Source organism: Mus caroli, unplaced genomic scaffold (assembly GCF_978045245.1).
Source record: "Mus caroli unplaced genomic scaffold, Mus_caroli_1 scaffold_13, whole genome shotgun sequence".
NCBI lineage: Eukaryota > Metazoa > Chordata > Mammalia > Rodentia > Muridae > Mus > Mus caroli.
The window spans coordinates 35,048,855-35,065,012 of record NW_028227268.1 but is presented as its reverse complement, the minus strand read 5'-3'; the positions used below and the strand labels follow the sequence as shown (position 1 = coordinate 35,065,012).

Genomic DNA, 16,158 nt, shown 5'->3' with positions numbered 1-16,158 from the left:
GCTTCCAAAGTGCTGCAGTTGAAGTCTGAGATACCACTTCTGACTCTATTGATGACATTTAAGTCAGAATAACATAGATGGGCTGGCGAGATGGCTCAGCAGTTTAGAACACTGACTGCTCTTCTGAAGGTCCTGAGTTCAATTCCCAGCAACCACATGGTGGCTCACAACCATCTGTAATGGGATCTGATGCTCTCTTCTGGTGCTTTTGAAGACAGCGACAGTGTACTTGTTTTTTATTGCTGGCCCAAAAAGGGCTGGAGGGAGCAGAGGTCCCAAATTCAATTCCCAGCAACCACATGATGGCTCACAACCATCTGGACAGCTACAGTGTACTCATATGTATAGAATAAATTAAAAAAGAATACCATAGACATAATTGCTACAATACAGTCTATATGCTGATCAACAAATGAATGGATAAAGAAAATGTGGTATATATGCAAAATGGAGCTTTATTCTGTCCTAACTGTAAGCCAGGTGTGATGATCCACTCAAGATATTAATGTTTTCTTTTTTTGAGACAGAATCTCTCTCTACCTAACCCGTGGTGTCCTGGAACTATGTAGAACAGGCTGGCCTTAAACTCACAGATCCACCTATCCACCCTGCCCCAGAGGTAGGGTTAAAAGCAAACATCACCATGCCAGCACTGCGTAGTGAATTTAAGGTTGGCTTGGGCTACATAATACCCTGTTAACCGAAAACAATAATACTATCATTTTCAGGGAAGTAGTCTCATGAAGAAGTAGTGGTGTTTGTGCAATTCAAAATAAATAGTGTGCAGTCCTGGAATTGCCATTTTCCCCGCGTGGATTTTCGTTTGTTCCTCACAGGAGGCCTCCGGTTTGAGCCAGAAGTCTAAACCTTGGCGCGTTTGCGAACTCGCGTGCGCCTCCGCGGCCGGAGCGCAGTCGCGGGCGGGCATCAGGGCGGTGCGTGGCCGTCCGTGACGCAAGACCCGTCGTAGACGGAAGTGGGACGGGGCAAGAGAGGACTGTGATCCGATTCGGCGACCGTATGCTAATCGCGGTGACAGTCTGCGCGGTGTAGGGAAACCGTAGCGACTCAAAATGCCCCGTGGACAGGGTCTGGAGAGGTTTCTGTTTGTCAGAGCCGGTGTCCCCGCGTGGGCAGACGCGGTGTGAGATAGAGGCGCGGCCAGGGATGGCGCGGGGCGTCTGTGCGTCAGTCGCCGTGACTAAGATGTGGGTGCGTCCGGAGCAGTGCGTCGCCGTGTGGAGCGTGAAGTTAAGACTATACTTTCAGGGATCATTTCTATAGTTCGTTACTAGAGAAGTTTCTCTGACTGTGTAGAGCACCCGAAACCACGAGGACGAGACGTAGCGTTCCCTCCTGAGCGTGAAGCCGGCTCTAGGTGCTGCTTGATTGCAGCTGCCTCTTGCCATTGATGATCGTTCTTCTCTCCTTCGGGAGGGTGAGAGGGAGGGAACGCAGTCTGAGTGGGTTCGGATATTTTTTATTATTGTTAAAAGTTAGGAAGTTTTCTTTATTCTTGTTACGTGGGTTATATTCTCTAAGGAGCCAAACCTAACCACGTTTTCTTGTGCTTTTGTTACTTCTTGAATTTCTGACACAAGATTTTAATCCAGGGGCCTCAGGTGGCTCAGCGGTTAAGAGCACTGACTGTTCTAGGAACAGCACACCTTAATCTCAGAGGAAGGCAGCAGCTCTTTGACTTCGCTGTTAGTCTGGTCTACAGAATTAGTTCCTGGACAGCCGGGGCTACTCGGAAACTTTGTCTTGAGAAGACAAATAAGCATAAAATATAATGCAAATAGGGATAAATGATGTAAATTTGCTATTATAATGGGTTTAGTTGGAAGATAGATAGGAAGGTGAAGAGTCTTTGAACATATCCAGTAGCTGGGAGAGTTGATTCAGTGGTTAAGGGTGCTTGTTCCCAACACCTGCCTGAAGCAGTTTACTCTTGTAACTCCTATGCCAGGAGATTTGATGCCCTGTCTTGGTCTCAGTGAGCACCCACCCACCTGTGTATGCAGACACATGCACATAAGAAATATTTTTTAAAGATTTATTTAGTAAGTACACTGTAGCTGTCATTAGACACACCAGAAGAGGATTTCAGATCTCATTACAGATGGTTGTGAGTGTGGTTGCTGGGATTTGAACTCAGGACCTAGGGAAAAACAGTCAGTGCTCTTACCCACTGAGCCATCTCACTAGCCCCAAAAAACGGTTTTTAAACTAGCTTTCTTTTTTTTTTTTTTTTTTTTTTTTTTGACAGGGTTTTCTGTATAGCCCTGGTTGTCCTGGAACTCACTTTGTAGACCAGGCTGGCCTCGAACTCAGAAATCCGCCTGTCTCTGCCTCCCAAGTGCTGGGATTAAAGGCGTGTGCCATCACTTCCCCGGTGCAATTTTTTTTTTTCAAAGTAAGCTTTGTTCTTCAGTGAAGCTGGGCATGGTGACCCAGTCCCTTTCATCCCAACACTTAGTGGGCAGAGCAGGTGGACCCCAGAGTTTGAGGCCAAACCTGGTCTACAAATTGAGTCCCATGAAAGCCAGGGCTACACAGGAAATCCTGTCTCAAAAAACAAAGACATAACAGGAACAAACTTATTTTACCATGCCACAGCTCCAGTGAGTTCCAGGCCAGCATGGTTTACACAGGACTCAGAGAACAACTGGTGAGAATCCATTTTCACCTTGCTCTCTCTATATGGGTTCTGTAATTGAATTCAAGTCACCATGCTTCCTAACAAGTCCCTTTACCCGCTGAGCTATGTCACCAGCCCTCAAAAGCTTCTATTTTATTTTTTTAAAGATTTGTTTGTTTGTTTGTTTGTTTTATGTAGCTGTAGCTGTCTTCAGATACACAAGAAGAGGGCATCAGACCCCATTACAGATGGTTGTGAGCCACCATGTGATTGCTGGGAATTGAACTCAGGACCTCTGAAAGGGCAGTCAGTGCTCTTAACTGCTGAGGCATCTCTCTAGCCCCCTCAAAAGCTTTTAAATAGTTGTTTTTTGTAATTTGTTAATTAAGTTAAATCACTAGTTTCTTTAAAATTAAAATATGTTCAGCTATTTTAAATAATTATATGTAAAAGCACCTTGAAAAGGCATTTATGTGTCTTTGCAGAGATACAAAGCTTCACAGCTTCTGCAGAGGACTGTGGCTTGGTTCCCAGCACCTACCCACACCACGTATCTTACAGTTGCTTTTCATTTTAGCTTCAGGGGACTCATTGTCCTTTTCTGGCCTCTGCAGGCAATTAAACACTCATGTATACAAACCTCCACACAGACTATAGACATATACTTAAAAAAAAAAAACAAAAAACAACAATTTAAGCTGGAAAGATGGCTTGGTGATGAAGAACATGTTTTGGGCCAAGAAGTGGTGTCACAAACCTTTAATCCCAGCACTTGGGAGGCAGAGGCAGGTGGATTTCTGAATTCTAGGCCTGCCTGGTCTACAAAGTGAGTTACAGGACAGCCAGGGCTACACAGAGAAACCCTGTCTCGAAAAAAAAAAAAAAAAGAACATTTTTTTGGGAGTGGGGGAGTGGTTGTGGATGAGGGGGTGGGGGTGTAGCCCTGGTTCACCTGAACTAGCTCTAGCTCAGTAAACCAGACTGTCTTTGAACTCCCAGAGGTCTGCCTACCTCTGCCTCCAGGAGTTCTGAGATTAAAGGTGTGCACCACAGCTGTCTTGCTAACACACAGTACTCACACAGCTCATGCAGAAGACCTGAGTTTAGTTCCACATCAGGTGTCTCCCACCTACCTGTAACTTGAGCTCAAAGCAATCTGGTGCTCTCTCTACATTTCATGGGCACCTGGCTCATACACACTTAGGCACATGTACATATAGATAATTTAGAATGATAAATCTTTAAATAATAAAAGAGAAATTTGGGGCTGGAAAGATGGCTCATTGGTTAAGAGCACTGACTGCTCTTCTTCGGTAGGACTTCAGTTCAGATTTCTAGCACCCACATGATGGTAACTCGAGTTTCAGGACATCAAATGCCCTTTTTTTTTTGCTTCTGAGTACACCTGGCACAGACATACTTGGAGGCAAAATACTCATACACATAAAATAAAAATTAATTTTAAGGAAATCTTTTAAAAATTCATTTATGTAAAATTTTGTAGGAGCTAGAACCATGGTAAAACATTATCTGTCTATTAGATAAAGAATGACTTGGCGCCGGGCGTTGGTGGCGCACGCCTTTAATCCCAGCACTCGGGAGGCAGAGGCAGGCAGATTTCTGAGTTCGAGGCCAGCCTGGTCTACAGAGTGAGTTCCAGGACAGCCAGGGCTACACAGAGAAACCCAGTCTCAAAAAAAAAAAAAAAAAAGAATGACTTGGCAGTACCTACACGAGCAGGTCAGACTGCCTTCAGCGACCTTTTTTAATTTTAATTTTAAAAAGATTTACTATATGTTTGCAAGTCTGTGCCTCCTGTGTTTGAGTGCATGAAGAAGCTAGATGATCCAGGCTCCGTGAAGCCAGAGTTAGAGGTAATTGGGAGCCACCTGACCTGGGTGCTGGGGTCTAAAATGGCAGCTCCTCTGGAAGAGCATGAAGTGTTCTTCAGAGCTGAGTCACTCACTAGCCTGAGCATTTCTTTGTCATTTGCTCTTTTTCTCTTTTTCACTCACATATTAGCATAAAGACCATTCTTAGGTACTGTGTATATACTGTGTGAAAGATTCATGATAACATAGCATCTTTATGACGTCTTTCTACTATTTAATCTGAAACAAACCACATAGAACTCTGGTGTAATAAAAGCTTTGAAGTTGAAATACAAATGCCAGGAAGCATATACAAGTTCAGATTAAACAAGTCTGGGTGGTGTGTCAGTTGAGATTTCCGGAAGGAAATAATTGAGCTGAATTCAGAAAACCTTCAAGAACTGAAGCTGAAACACTGAATCAAGAAAACATCTTCATGGAAACATCCTCTTCCTCTGCCCTTGGGTGTTCTTGTTACTGAAGAATCATTATACCAAGTGTCTCTGGTCATGTGTAGCATCCTCATCTGAGCACAGAGCTGGGTGGTCCTCCGTGTTGTTTTACTGCAGTGTTCATTTACATTTGATGGTCGTTCCTTTGGGAAACCTTTGAGAGGGAGAGACATTGTCTGAGTGGTTGATGTTAAAAATTAATTTTTTTGGAAGGTGTGCATGCCTTCATTCCCTGTACTCAGGAGACAGAGGCAGACAGATTTCTGTGAGTTTAAGGCCAGCTTTGGCTACAGTGTGGACAGAAATGAAACCCTGTCTTAAAGAAAGGAAATTTAGAAAGAAAGGGGAGAGGGAGAGGGGTCTCTGTGAAGTCTAGGCTGGCCTTGAAGTGGCCGTCTTTGCCCCAGCCTCCTGAGTTGCTGATGTCAGAAGCATTAGCAGGCAATGCCTGGCTGTGCTGTTGTGCTTTGTTGTAGCGTTGGCAATTTTTTGCTTTCTTTCCTGTTGAGTCTGGCCAACGGCTCACATGTCTGGGTTCGAGCCTGGAAAGCATCTTGGAATCTGGAAGAAAAGAGGGAACTAGGCGGCACAAGAAAGGATGGAACCAAGACATTAGTCTGATCAAGGTTCAATTTTACTATTCGGAGACACGGGGTTATGAAGAAGGGGAAGGGACCCATTCCCGCCAAACCATCCTTGGAGTCCAGTTTTAGGTGACCACGTGTTGGCTCCGGAACAGCTAGGCTGCAGGTAGTAGCAGTGGGAGTGGCAGAATGATAGGGTGATAGTCTCCACCCCATGCTCTCCTAGTGCTAACAGTCAAACCTGATCAGCCAGATTTCAGACTGGGGGTTGGGGGAGGTTACACTTTCCTTCTATTGTTTCTAGAAAGTGTGTGTGGGATTGCTTTGGTGAAGAATTACTTCTGGTTGGTGGTTTTGTTTTCCTTATTAATAGCTGGTAACCCTTCAACTGTTTTTCAGCCTGAATTTGTTTTTCTGTGACTTAGAGACATGTGGTAACAGTATAATGTGGGGTTGCTGTAAGGATTGCGTTAGATAAGACACTATAGTAGTTCAGTAATCCTTTACCTATTCTGAAAAGCTTCCTCCCTCCAGTTATAAATCTGTCTCTCCTCCTGTCTTCAAGCAAGCGCTCTACCACTGATAGATACATGTCCCCAATATGTTACCTTTGAAGTCTTTCCTTCACCCTGCTCCCATCTTAATGAGTCATAGGAACTCACTTTCTAGAACAGTCAAAGTTTGTCCATTTCTTTAGCATGCCCCAGTGCCTGGTGTCTCTCAGAGATGCCTTGTGCCAGTCTCAGAACTGCTATCTACAGCTTCCCATCTCTTAGTGACTTCCCTTCACAAAATGTATTTTTATGGTGGTACATGCTAAAGCTATAGGACTTCTTGTTTGTTTTTTTTTTTTTTTTTTTTTTTTTTTTTTTTTTTTAGGTTTTTCAAGACAGGGTTTCTCTGTGTAGCCCTGGCTGTCCTGGCACTCACTTTGTAGACCAGGCTGGCCTCCAACTCAGAAATCCGCCTGCCTCTGCCTCCCGAGTGCTGGGATTAAAGGCGTGCGCCACCACGCCCAGCTTTGTTTTGGTTTTTTTGAGACAGGGTTTCTCTTTGTAGCCCCGGCTGTCCTGGAGCTCACTCTGTAGACCAGGCTGGCCTCGAACTCAGAAATCCACCTGTCTCTGCCTCCCAAGTGCTGGGACTAAAGGCGTGTGCCACCACTGCCCAACTAAGGCAAGAGGATCTTAAGTTCAAAGCTAACTGTGGCTACAAAATGAGCTCTATGCTAGCTAAGCTCTGTAGTTAGGCTCTGTATCAAACAAAGGGATTGGGAAGTGTTGGTACAGGCCTATACTCCCATTTGTCTGGATGCTAAGGCAGAAAGAGCACAGGTTCAAAGCCTGCCTAGGCTACAGAATTACTTCAGTGCTGGTAAGAGCAATTAAACAAATGTTTCAACAAAACAAATTGCTACAGAATGCTTAGTGGTAGAAACTTTGCCTAAAAACTTAGTTCTCAGTACTCCCTGGGAGTGAGAGAGAACCACCTGTGGATCCAGTTTAGAAAACTTGCTCTGGAAGTATTTATTTGGTTCCTGCTGGCACCTTCCTTCTCGTCTTCTCCTTCTAAATTTGGATCTCTAAATTTCGACTATCTTGTTCTCTTGTGAAGGACTTGGCATTGATTAAAATGCATGTCTCACCATCATCGGAGGGCTTTTAAAATCATCTGTGTGGGGCAGGGGGCGAGGGCAGAGGAGTGTCAGAACTTGGGCTGGAGTTACATTGCAGTTAGTTGTAGCTTCCTGATGCTCCGCTGGGACTCTAACTCAGATCCACTCTTAATCCCTGAGCTCTCTGTCTCCAGCCCCCAGGATGGCTACTTTTGAATCATTCAAGTTTTGGCTTAAATGTAACCTCCAAAGAGAAGCCTTCTCTACTGAACTCTAGATGTCAAGTCTCTGTGTTTCAACCTTGTTTTCTGCGTGCCCCATAATCTGGCCTTCTTTTGTATATTTGTTGTTGTTTCTCTTTCCTTGATACTAATGTGGTCTGTTTTTTAGTAGAGACCTTTATACACCTCTATACCTCTGATTCTGTAAACTTAATACTTAGAAATAGTGCTTAGCATTTAGATATTGTCAAGATGCAGGTTTTTCACACCTCCTGACCTACCAGCTCTTGTGTGCGTGTGAGTGTCTACAAACTTGGTACGTAGTTGATGGCTAATCTTGATTTCTAGATCCTATTCATTTTCCTCCCAAGTGTTGAGATGACAGACATGTGCAGCCACTCCTGGCCTATGGGTTTGTACTGGCTGGTTTTGTGTGTCAACTTGACACAGCTGGAGTTATCACAGAGAAAGGAGCTTCAGTTGAGGAAATGCCTCCATGAGATCCAACTGTAAGGCATTTTCTCAATTAGTGATCAAGTGGGAAGGGCCCCTTGTGGGTGGGACCATCTCTGGGCTGGTAGTCTTGGTTCTATAAGAGAGCAGGCTGAGCAAGCCAGGGGAGGCAAGCCAGTAAAGAACATCCCTCCATGGCCTCTGCATCAGCTCCTGCTTTCTGACCTGCTTGAGTTCCAGTCCTGACTTCCTTTGGTGATGAACAGCAGTGTGGAAGTGTAAGCTGAATAAACCCTTTCCTCCCCAACTTGCTTCTTGGTCATGATGTTTGTGCAGGAATAGAAACCCTGACTAAGACAGGGTTCTATTTAGTGCTTGTCACTTTGGTGAAATCATTTCTCTGCTTTTTTTTTTTTTTAAGATTTATTTATTTATTACATGTACACTACGAGTACATTATGAGTAGTTGTGCCACCATGTGTTTGCTGGGATTTGAACTTCAGAAAAGCAGTCGGGTGCTCTTACCCACTGAGCCATCTCACCAGCCCTACATTATTGCCTTTTTTTTTTTTTAAGATTTATTTATTTATTATATGTAAGTACACTAGCTGTCTTCAGACACCCCAGAAGAGGGCATCAGATCTCATTACAGATGGTTGTGAGCCATCATGTGGTTGCTGGGATTTGAACTCACAACCTTCAGAAGAGCAGTCGGCGCTCTTAACGGCTGAGCCATCTCTCCAGCCCACCATTTCGTCTCCTTAAGCCTCAGCTTCTTACAAAACTGAGATGACGATGAACTGTATTTATCATTCGGGAAGCATTCGCAATCATACTGGGGACTGGCAGGCCTTCAACAGTTAGCAGTTAATATTGTTAATATTTGACACATTAAAGAAGAAATTAACTTTTTATCTATCTACCTATTGGTTTTTCAAGACAGGGTTTCTCTGTGTAGCCTTGAGTGTCCTGGAACTCATTCTGTATATCAGGCTGTCCCAGAACTCACAGAGTTCCATCTGCTTCTGCCTCCCGAGTGCTGGGATTAAAGGTGTGTGCCACCACCGCCTGGCTGCAATTAACTTTATTTTAAAATTTCAAAAATTGAGCCGGGCGTGGTGGCGCACGCCTTTAATCCCAGCACTCGGGAGGCAGAGGCAGGCGGATTTCTGAGTTCGAGGCCAGCCTGGTCTACAGAGGGAGTTCCAGGAAAGCCAGGGCTATACAGAGAAACCCTGTCTCGAAAAACCAAAAAAAAAAAAAAAAAAATTTCAAAAATTGTAACAAGTTGACCTGGACCAGCAAGAGAGTTATTCTTCAAGGCCAGGGTCATGAGAGGACCATGAGATCAGAAGAGGATTAGAAAGTTTGGGCTCAGAAGGTCTTTCACAAGCCATATCTATGGGAAACAAACTTACTAAGGAATAAAGCATGCTTATATACTGTTGCCAGGGGAGAAATGGGCAAAGTCAGCAGAATCTGTCATACACTGGGACAAAGTTGGCTGGAGGCTAGTTAAGCAATGTTGCACAAAGGAAACGCCGTATCTCAAGAGCATTACAGTCCTGAAGCCCAGAGGCCTTGGGAGTGATAACTGTAGGCTATACGCTGGGGAAAGAAGGGGTCCCAAGATCCAAAGCTACAGCTTCCTAATTTCTCCCCCACAAGCCCCACCATTAAGGTTCTGCCAAGTATATTCCTGGTTTTAGAGAAGGAACTACCTTCCTTCTATATTTATAGGACATCAGGGGAAAGTGCCCAAGGTGCTGGCCCCAGGCTACATCTGCCAAGATGTTTCTGGTTTTTGAGAAGTAGCTATGTTCCTTTTCCATATGACCAGGCCCTAGGGGAAAGCCTTGGGTCAGCCCAGGATAAACATGGTATAAAATGCAAAAGATTCTGTTACTAAGACCTGGGTTTCAGTCACCCATTCTCTCTATCATGTTTGCAGTGACCTATTTCCCGGCTGGCTGTAACCCTAGCACTCAGGAGGCAGAGATAGGAAGATGCTTTCAATTTGAGGATAGCCAAGGTTACATAGCCAGACAGTATATCAGTCAGCCAACCAACGAACCAACCAATCAACCAACCAATCAGTTTGATTTTAAAAAGGAAAAAAGTCAAATTAGGATAGTTATTTTAGTAACTGCTAAGATTTACCAATTGCCAGAGCCAGTTAGATTCTTACTTAGCTGAGGCAAAGCCTGTGCTTTCCTTTCTTTTTCAGGGATCAGGTTATTTTTAGAATCACAGATTCTAAATTAAATTGTATTTTATTTTTAATTTTTTCAACCTTTTTGTTTTATATGTATGGGTGTTTGGCCTATACATGGGTGCGTACACACACACACACACACACACACACACGCCATGGGTCAGATCCCTTAGGCCTGAAGTTAGATGGTTGTGAGCCACCATTTAGATGCTGGAAATAAATTAAGGGTCCTCTAGAAGAGCAGCTGGTGCTCTTAACTGCTTAGTCATCTCTCCAACCCCTGGTTTTCAGTTTAAGTTTTATTACATTTATTTATTAGCATGCACCTTTGTGTATCTGAGTATGCACATGCAACAGTATGCATATATAGGTCAGAGGAAAACTTTTAAGAGTCAGTTCTCTCCTTCCTCCATGTTATTCCTGGGCATCAGGCTTAGTTGTCAAGGTTGGCAGCAAACCGATTTGCCTGCTGAACCATTCTGCCAGCCCCACAGTCATGCTCATCATTGTTCTGTTTTGTTTTGTTTGACATAGGCAGGGTCCTGTATTAGTCAGGGTTTCTATTCCTACACAAACATCATGACCAAGAAGCACTTCGGGAGGAAAGGGTTTATTCAGCTTACACTTCCACACTGCTGTTCATCACCAACGAAGTCAGAACTGGAACTCAAGCAGGTCAGAAAGCAGGAGCTGATGCAGAGGCCATGGAGGGATGTTCTTTACTGGTTTGCTTCCCCTGGCTTGCTCAGCCTGCTCTCTTATAGAACCCAAGACTGCCAGCCCAGAGATGGTCCCACCCACAAGGGGCCTTTCTCTCTTGATCACTAATTGAGAAAATGCCTTACAGTTGGACCTCATGGAGGCATTTCCTCAACTGAAGCTCCTTTCTCTGTGATAACTCCAGCTGTGTCAAGTTGATACAAAACTAGCCAGTACAATTGACCCCTTGTCAACTTGACACACAAATACATACTGCTGTTAAGCCTCAACCCTTACATTCTTATTCATCCCCAAGGTCTAAATAACTTTAATCGTCCCACAGTCTTTACATATTCTTAAAATTTCAATCTCTTTAAAATATCCATCTCTTTTAAAATCCAAAGTCTTTTTACAATTAAAAATCTCTTAACTGTGGGCTCCACTAAAATAGTTTCTTCCTTCAAGAGGGAAAATATCAGGGCACAGCCACAATCAAAAGCAAAAATTAAACTCCAACTGTCCAGTGTCTGGGATCCAACTCACGATCTTCTGGGCTCCTCCAAGGGCTTGGGTCACTTCTCCAGCCATGCCCTTTGTAGCACTCGTGTTGTCCTCTAGGCTCCAGCTGCCTGTACTCCACTGCTGCTGCTCTTGGTGGTCATCTCATGGTACTGGCATCTCCAAAACACTGCATGACCCCTTCAGTCCCGGGCCGTCAATTGCAACTGAGGCTGCACATTCACCAATGGCCTTCCATGGCCTCTCAGAGTGCCGAGCCTCAGCTGCTCTGAATGACCCCTTCATGCCTTCAAAACCAGTACCACCTGGGTGACCCTTACACATTACCAAGTCCCGCTGCAGCAGGAGTACAACCTTGGCTATCTCTGGAACACAGCCTCTTTGTGCTTTCAGAAAACACTTCCCAGCAGATGTCACCTCAACGATGCTGGTCTCTTCTTTTTTTTTTTTAAAGATTTATTTATTTATTATATGTAAGTACACTGTAGCTGTCTTCAGACACTCCAGAAGAGGGCGCCAGATCTCGTTACGGATGGTTGTGAGCCACCATGTGGTTGCTGGGATTTGAACTCTGGACCTTCGGAAGAGCAGTCGGGTGCTCTTACCCACTGAGCCATCTCACCAGCCCCAGCTGGTCTCTTCTTAATCACCACTAATTTCTTAGCTCCAGCTAACCAGCATCAATAGTCCCAGTAATGCAAAGGTTTTGCATTTTGAGACAGAATCTCTCAGTTAGACCTAGAACTTGTTGTTTAGGCAAAACCAACTTCCCAGAAAGCCCAGAAGATCCTGACTCCACCTCCTGGCTCTAGAATGACTAGTGTATGCCATCATATCTGGCATTTCACATGGGTTCTGGAAATCAAATGTTGGTCCTCGTGATTGTATGGCAAGCATTTTATGGACTGAAGTATCTCATATTCAGGCTACTACACCCTTTTGAGACAGTCTCATTATATATCTGTGGCTAGCTTGGAACTTTTGATGTAGACCAGGCTGGCTTTGAAGTCACAGAGGCCCATTTACTTCTCTGCCTTCTGAGTGCTGGATGGGATTAAAGCTGTGTACCAGCATGCTAGGACCCTTACATTTTTTTAAAATAAGGGGATATTTCATACATATTGATTAAATCATTGGCCATTGGTGATCAATTTAACTTTCAGCCCCTCTCTTTCCCCAAATTAGGTTGATCATTCTAGTGATCACTAGTCATGCTGGAAGTATCTCAGTGCCCATAGCTGCCACTTCTAGGTTCCAAAGGTTTTGGAAACAGATTCCATTGTGTCACGGAGACAGTATGATCCAGAGTACGATCTAGTTACGGGATTTTATGATTTATGGCAAATTGCTTAAGCCCTATATTTCTCTGTCTCCATCCAAAAAATAGTAGTAGCAGTATTCCTCAGTATCCCTTCTTCCTACCAAGCTGTGGGAACTGAATTAACAGAATGGCACCTGGAAACTGTACGAACAGAAGAAGGTCTAGCCTTGAAGGAGTGGGTATGAGGACTTCAGCTTCTGAGGCAGGTCTTTTGCCTCCTCTCCTCTCCTCTCCTCTCCTCTCCTCTCCTCTCCTCTCCTCTCCTCTCCTCTCCTCTCCCCTCCCCTCCCCTCCCCTCCCCTCCCCTCCCCTCCCCTCCCCTCCCCTCCCCTCCCCTCCCCTCCCCTCCCCTCCCCTCCCCTCCCCTCCCCTCCCCTCCCCTCCCCTCCCCTCCCCTCCCCTCCCCTCCCCTCCCCTCCCCTCCCCTCCCCTCCCCTCCCCTCCCCTCCCCTCCCCTCCCCTCCCCTCCCCTCCCCTCCCCTCCCCTCCCCTCCCCTCCCCTCCCCTCCCCTCCCCTCCCCTCCCCTCCCCTCCCCTCCCCTCCCCTCCCCTCCCCTCCCCTCCCCTCCCCTCCCCTCCCCTCCCCTCCCCTCCCCTCCCCTCCCCTCCCCTCTTTCTCCACACACACACACACACACACACACACGTGTATATACCACTTTATTGAGTTCTTTATATATTAACAGCCATTTTGTTTTTTGTTGAGACAGGGCTTCTTTGCATAGCCTTGATTGACTGTGCTGGAACTAGCTCTGTAGATCAGGCTGGCCTCAGACTCACAGTGATCTGTCTGCCTCTGCCTCCCCAGTGCTGGATCTAAAGGTGTGCCACCACCACTCCACTTTTTTTTTTTTTTTTAATTTCTGCCTTTGGTTATTTTGTAGGGTACTTTTTTTTTTTCTGGTTTCAGTGCTGGTAATATAACTTGGGGCTTTGTGCATGATAAGTCAGTACTGTACTGCATCCCCAACCATGTGGTTTTTTTTGTTTTTGTTTTTGTTTTTTGTTTCTTTTTTGAGTCAGGGCTGCTTGCCTTCTCTATATAGCCATGCTGCCTCTTCAGGACGACATGACCGTGTTATCATGCCTGGTACTTGAGTTCTTACTAGCATAGAAGGCCATTCGTAGTCCACCAGTGGTGAGTGCACGGGCCTGACAAATCCTGAATTACCAGGCATTGGAGGTCAAGGAAAGGCTTTGCACTCAGTGGCACTCATGGAGATGATGGCCGAATGCTGATGGAAGTTAATCGGGGAAGAGGTAAAGAAAGCGTTAGGGTCTGAAAAGTCACTGTTAGAGAATCAGGCTTGTAGAGGATTTGTGACAAGACGGGCATGGAGAATTTTTCTGTTGTAGTTTTCTAGTGTGTGAGAAGCCTAAGGAGGGCACAGTGACTAGAGGGAGGGGCCTGTATCACAAAGTGAGAGCCCAGGAAGTGAGTGTGGCTTGACCAGGAGAGGTCTCGGAGTAGATAGAGAAGCTCTGTAACCAAGGGGTGGTAAGTCACCTGCACCCTCAAAAGCAACATGTACCCTATGGAGAGCAAACCTAGTGTGTTAGAAAAATAATAAAACACTAAAGAGGTAGCTCAGTGGTTAAGAGCCCCTGCTGCTCTAGCCGAGGACCTGAGTTTGGTGGCCAGCACCCACATTGGTCACCACTCAAATATTTGTAATACCTCCAGGGGAACCCAGGCCCTTTTCTGTTCTTAACACACCCTTTCCTGGCTTTGGAAGAGACCACACACACATAATAAAAAATAAATGAAATATTAAACAAGAAAACGACTTTTTTCTTTTCTTGCAGATAGTATCTCACACAATAGTAGCTCCAGCTAGCACTCAATCAGCGCAATTCTTAGTCTCCCCAGGTGTGCCGTTCGTTATACTCAGTTTATTTCTGGTGCTTTCATCACAGGATAAAAATTATTAAACAGAGGCCAGACTGGGCATTATGGCCCAGGCCTTTGATTCCTAGCACTTGGGAGACAGAGGTAGGCAGATTTTTGTGAGTTCAATGCCTGGTTTACATAGAATTCCAGTCTAGCCAGTTCCACAGTCAAATCCTTAAAATAGAGGCCAGACTTGGTAGTGTACTCTTATAAACCCAGCATTCAGAAAGATGAGGCATGTAGATCACTTTTAAGTTCGAGGCCAGCCTGGGCTACATAGGGAAACCTTATCTCGAATAACAACAAAACGTTTTTTTTTTTTTTTTTTTTTTTTTTTGGTTTTTCGAGACAGGGTTTCTCTGTGTAGCCTTGGCTGTCCTGGAACTCACTTTGTAGACCAGGCTGGCCTCGAACTCAGAAATCCGCCTGCCTCTGCCTCCCGAGTGCTGGGATTAAAGGCGTGCGCCACCACGCCCGGCACAACAAAACGTTTTAAAGTTAAAAATGGAGCAATTCAGCCGGGCGTGGTGGCGCACGCCTTTAATCCCAGCACTCGGGAGGCAGAGGCAGGCGGATTTCTGAGTTCGAGGCCAGCCTGGTCTACAAAGTGAGTTGAGTTCCAGGACAGCCAGAGCTATACAGAGAAACCCTGTCTCGAAAAAAAAAAAAAAAAAAAAAAAAAAAAAAAAAAACCAAAAAAAAAAAAATGGAGCAATTCAAAATAAATAGTGTGCAGTCCTGGAATTGCCATTTTCCATGCGTGGATTTTCGTTTGTTCCTCACAGGAGGCCTCCGGTTTGAGCCAGAAGTCTAAACCGTCGCGCGTCTGCGAACTCGCGTGCGCCTCCGCGGACGGAGCGCAGTCGCGGGCGGGCATCAGGGCGGTGCGTGGCCGTCCGTGACGCATGACCCGTCGTAGACGGAAGTGGGACGGGGCAAGAGAGGACTGTGATCCGATTGGCTGTTCGGCGACCGTATGCTAATCGCGGTGACAGTCTGCGCGGTGTAGGGAAACGGTAGCGACTCAAAATGCCCCGTGGACAGGGTCTGGAGAGGTTTCTGTCTGTCAGAGCCGGTGTCCCCGCGTGGGCAGACGCGGTGTGAGATAGAGGCGCGGCCAGGGATGGCACGGGGCGTCTGTGCGTCAGTCGCCGTGACTAAGATGTGGGTGCGTCCGGAGCAGTGCGTCGCCGTGTGGAGCGTGAAGTTAAGACTATACTTTCAGGGATCATTTCTATAGTTCGTTACTAGAGAAGTTTCTCTGACTGTGTAGAGCACCCGAAACCACGAGGACGAGACGTAGCGTCCCCTCCTGAGCGTGAAGCCGGCTCTAGGTGCTGCTTGGTTGTAGCTGCCTCTTGCCATTGATGATCGTTCTTCTCTCCTTCGGGAGGGTGAGAGGGAGGGAACGCAGTCTGAGTGGGTTCCGTTTTGTTTTACATGTCTGCAAAAGCCAGAAAGTTTATTCTCTTTGTTTTTTAAGGTTGTCTTAGTGTCTTGTACTTTGGTGTGCACCTTTGAGCATTTTGGTGCTTTAGACTATGTGCTCATGCCATTATCCTTTCACTCTAATTTTGTTAAACTGTTTTATTAATTAGTATAATGTAAACCTTGCTGTTCCTTTTATTAGCTTGTATGTTTATTAAAGTGGTTTTGTTTTTGTTTTTTATTTTCTT

General features: G+C 45.5%; 1 protein-coding gene and 2 non-coding genes across 5 annotated transcripts in view; all 3 read left to right on the top strand.

Moving 5' to 3' along the window:
- Tex14 (testis expressed 14, intercellular bridge forming factor) overlaps positions 1 to 16,158 on the top strand; it is a 164,995-nt gene that overhangs the window by 40,101 nt on the left and 108,736 nt on the right. The window lies entirely within an intron of this gene.
- On the top strand, positions 1,254 to 1,468 carry LOC115032747 (small nucleolar RNA U3). Its single transcript, XR_003838350.2, has one exon. It is a non-coding gene; the product is annotated as a small nucleolar RNA U3 (small nucleolar RNA).
- On the top strand, positions 15,692 to 15,906 carry LOC115032749 (small nucleolar RNA U3). The gene has a single exon (XR_003838352.1). It is a non-coding gene; the product is annotated as a small nucleolar RNA U3 (small nucleolar RNA).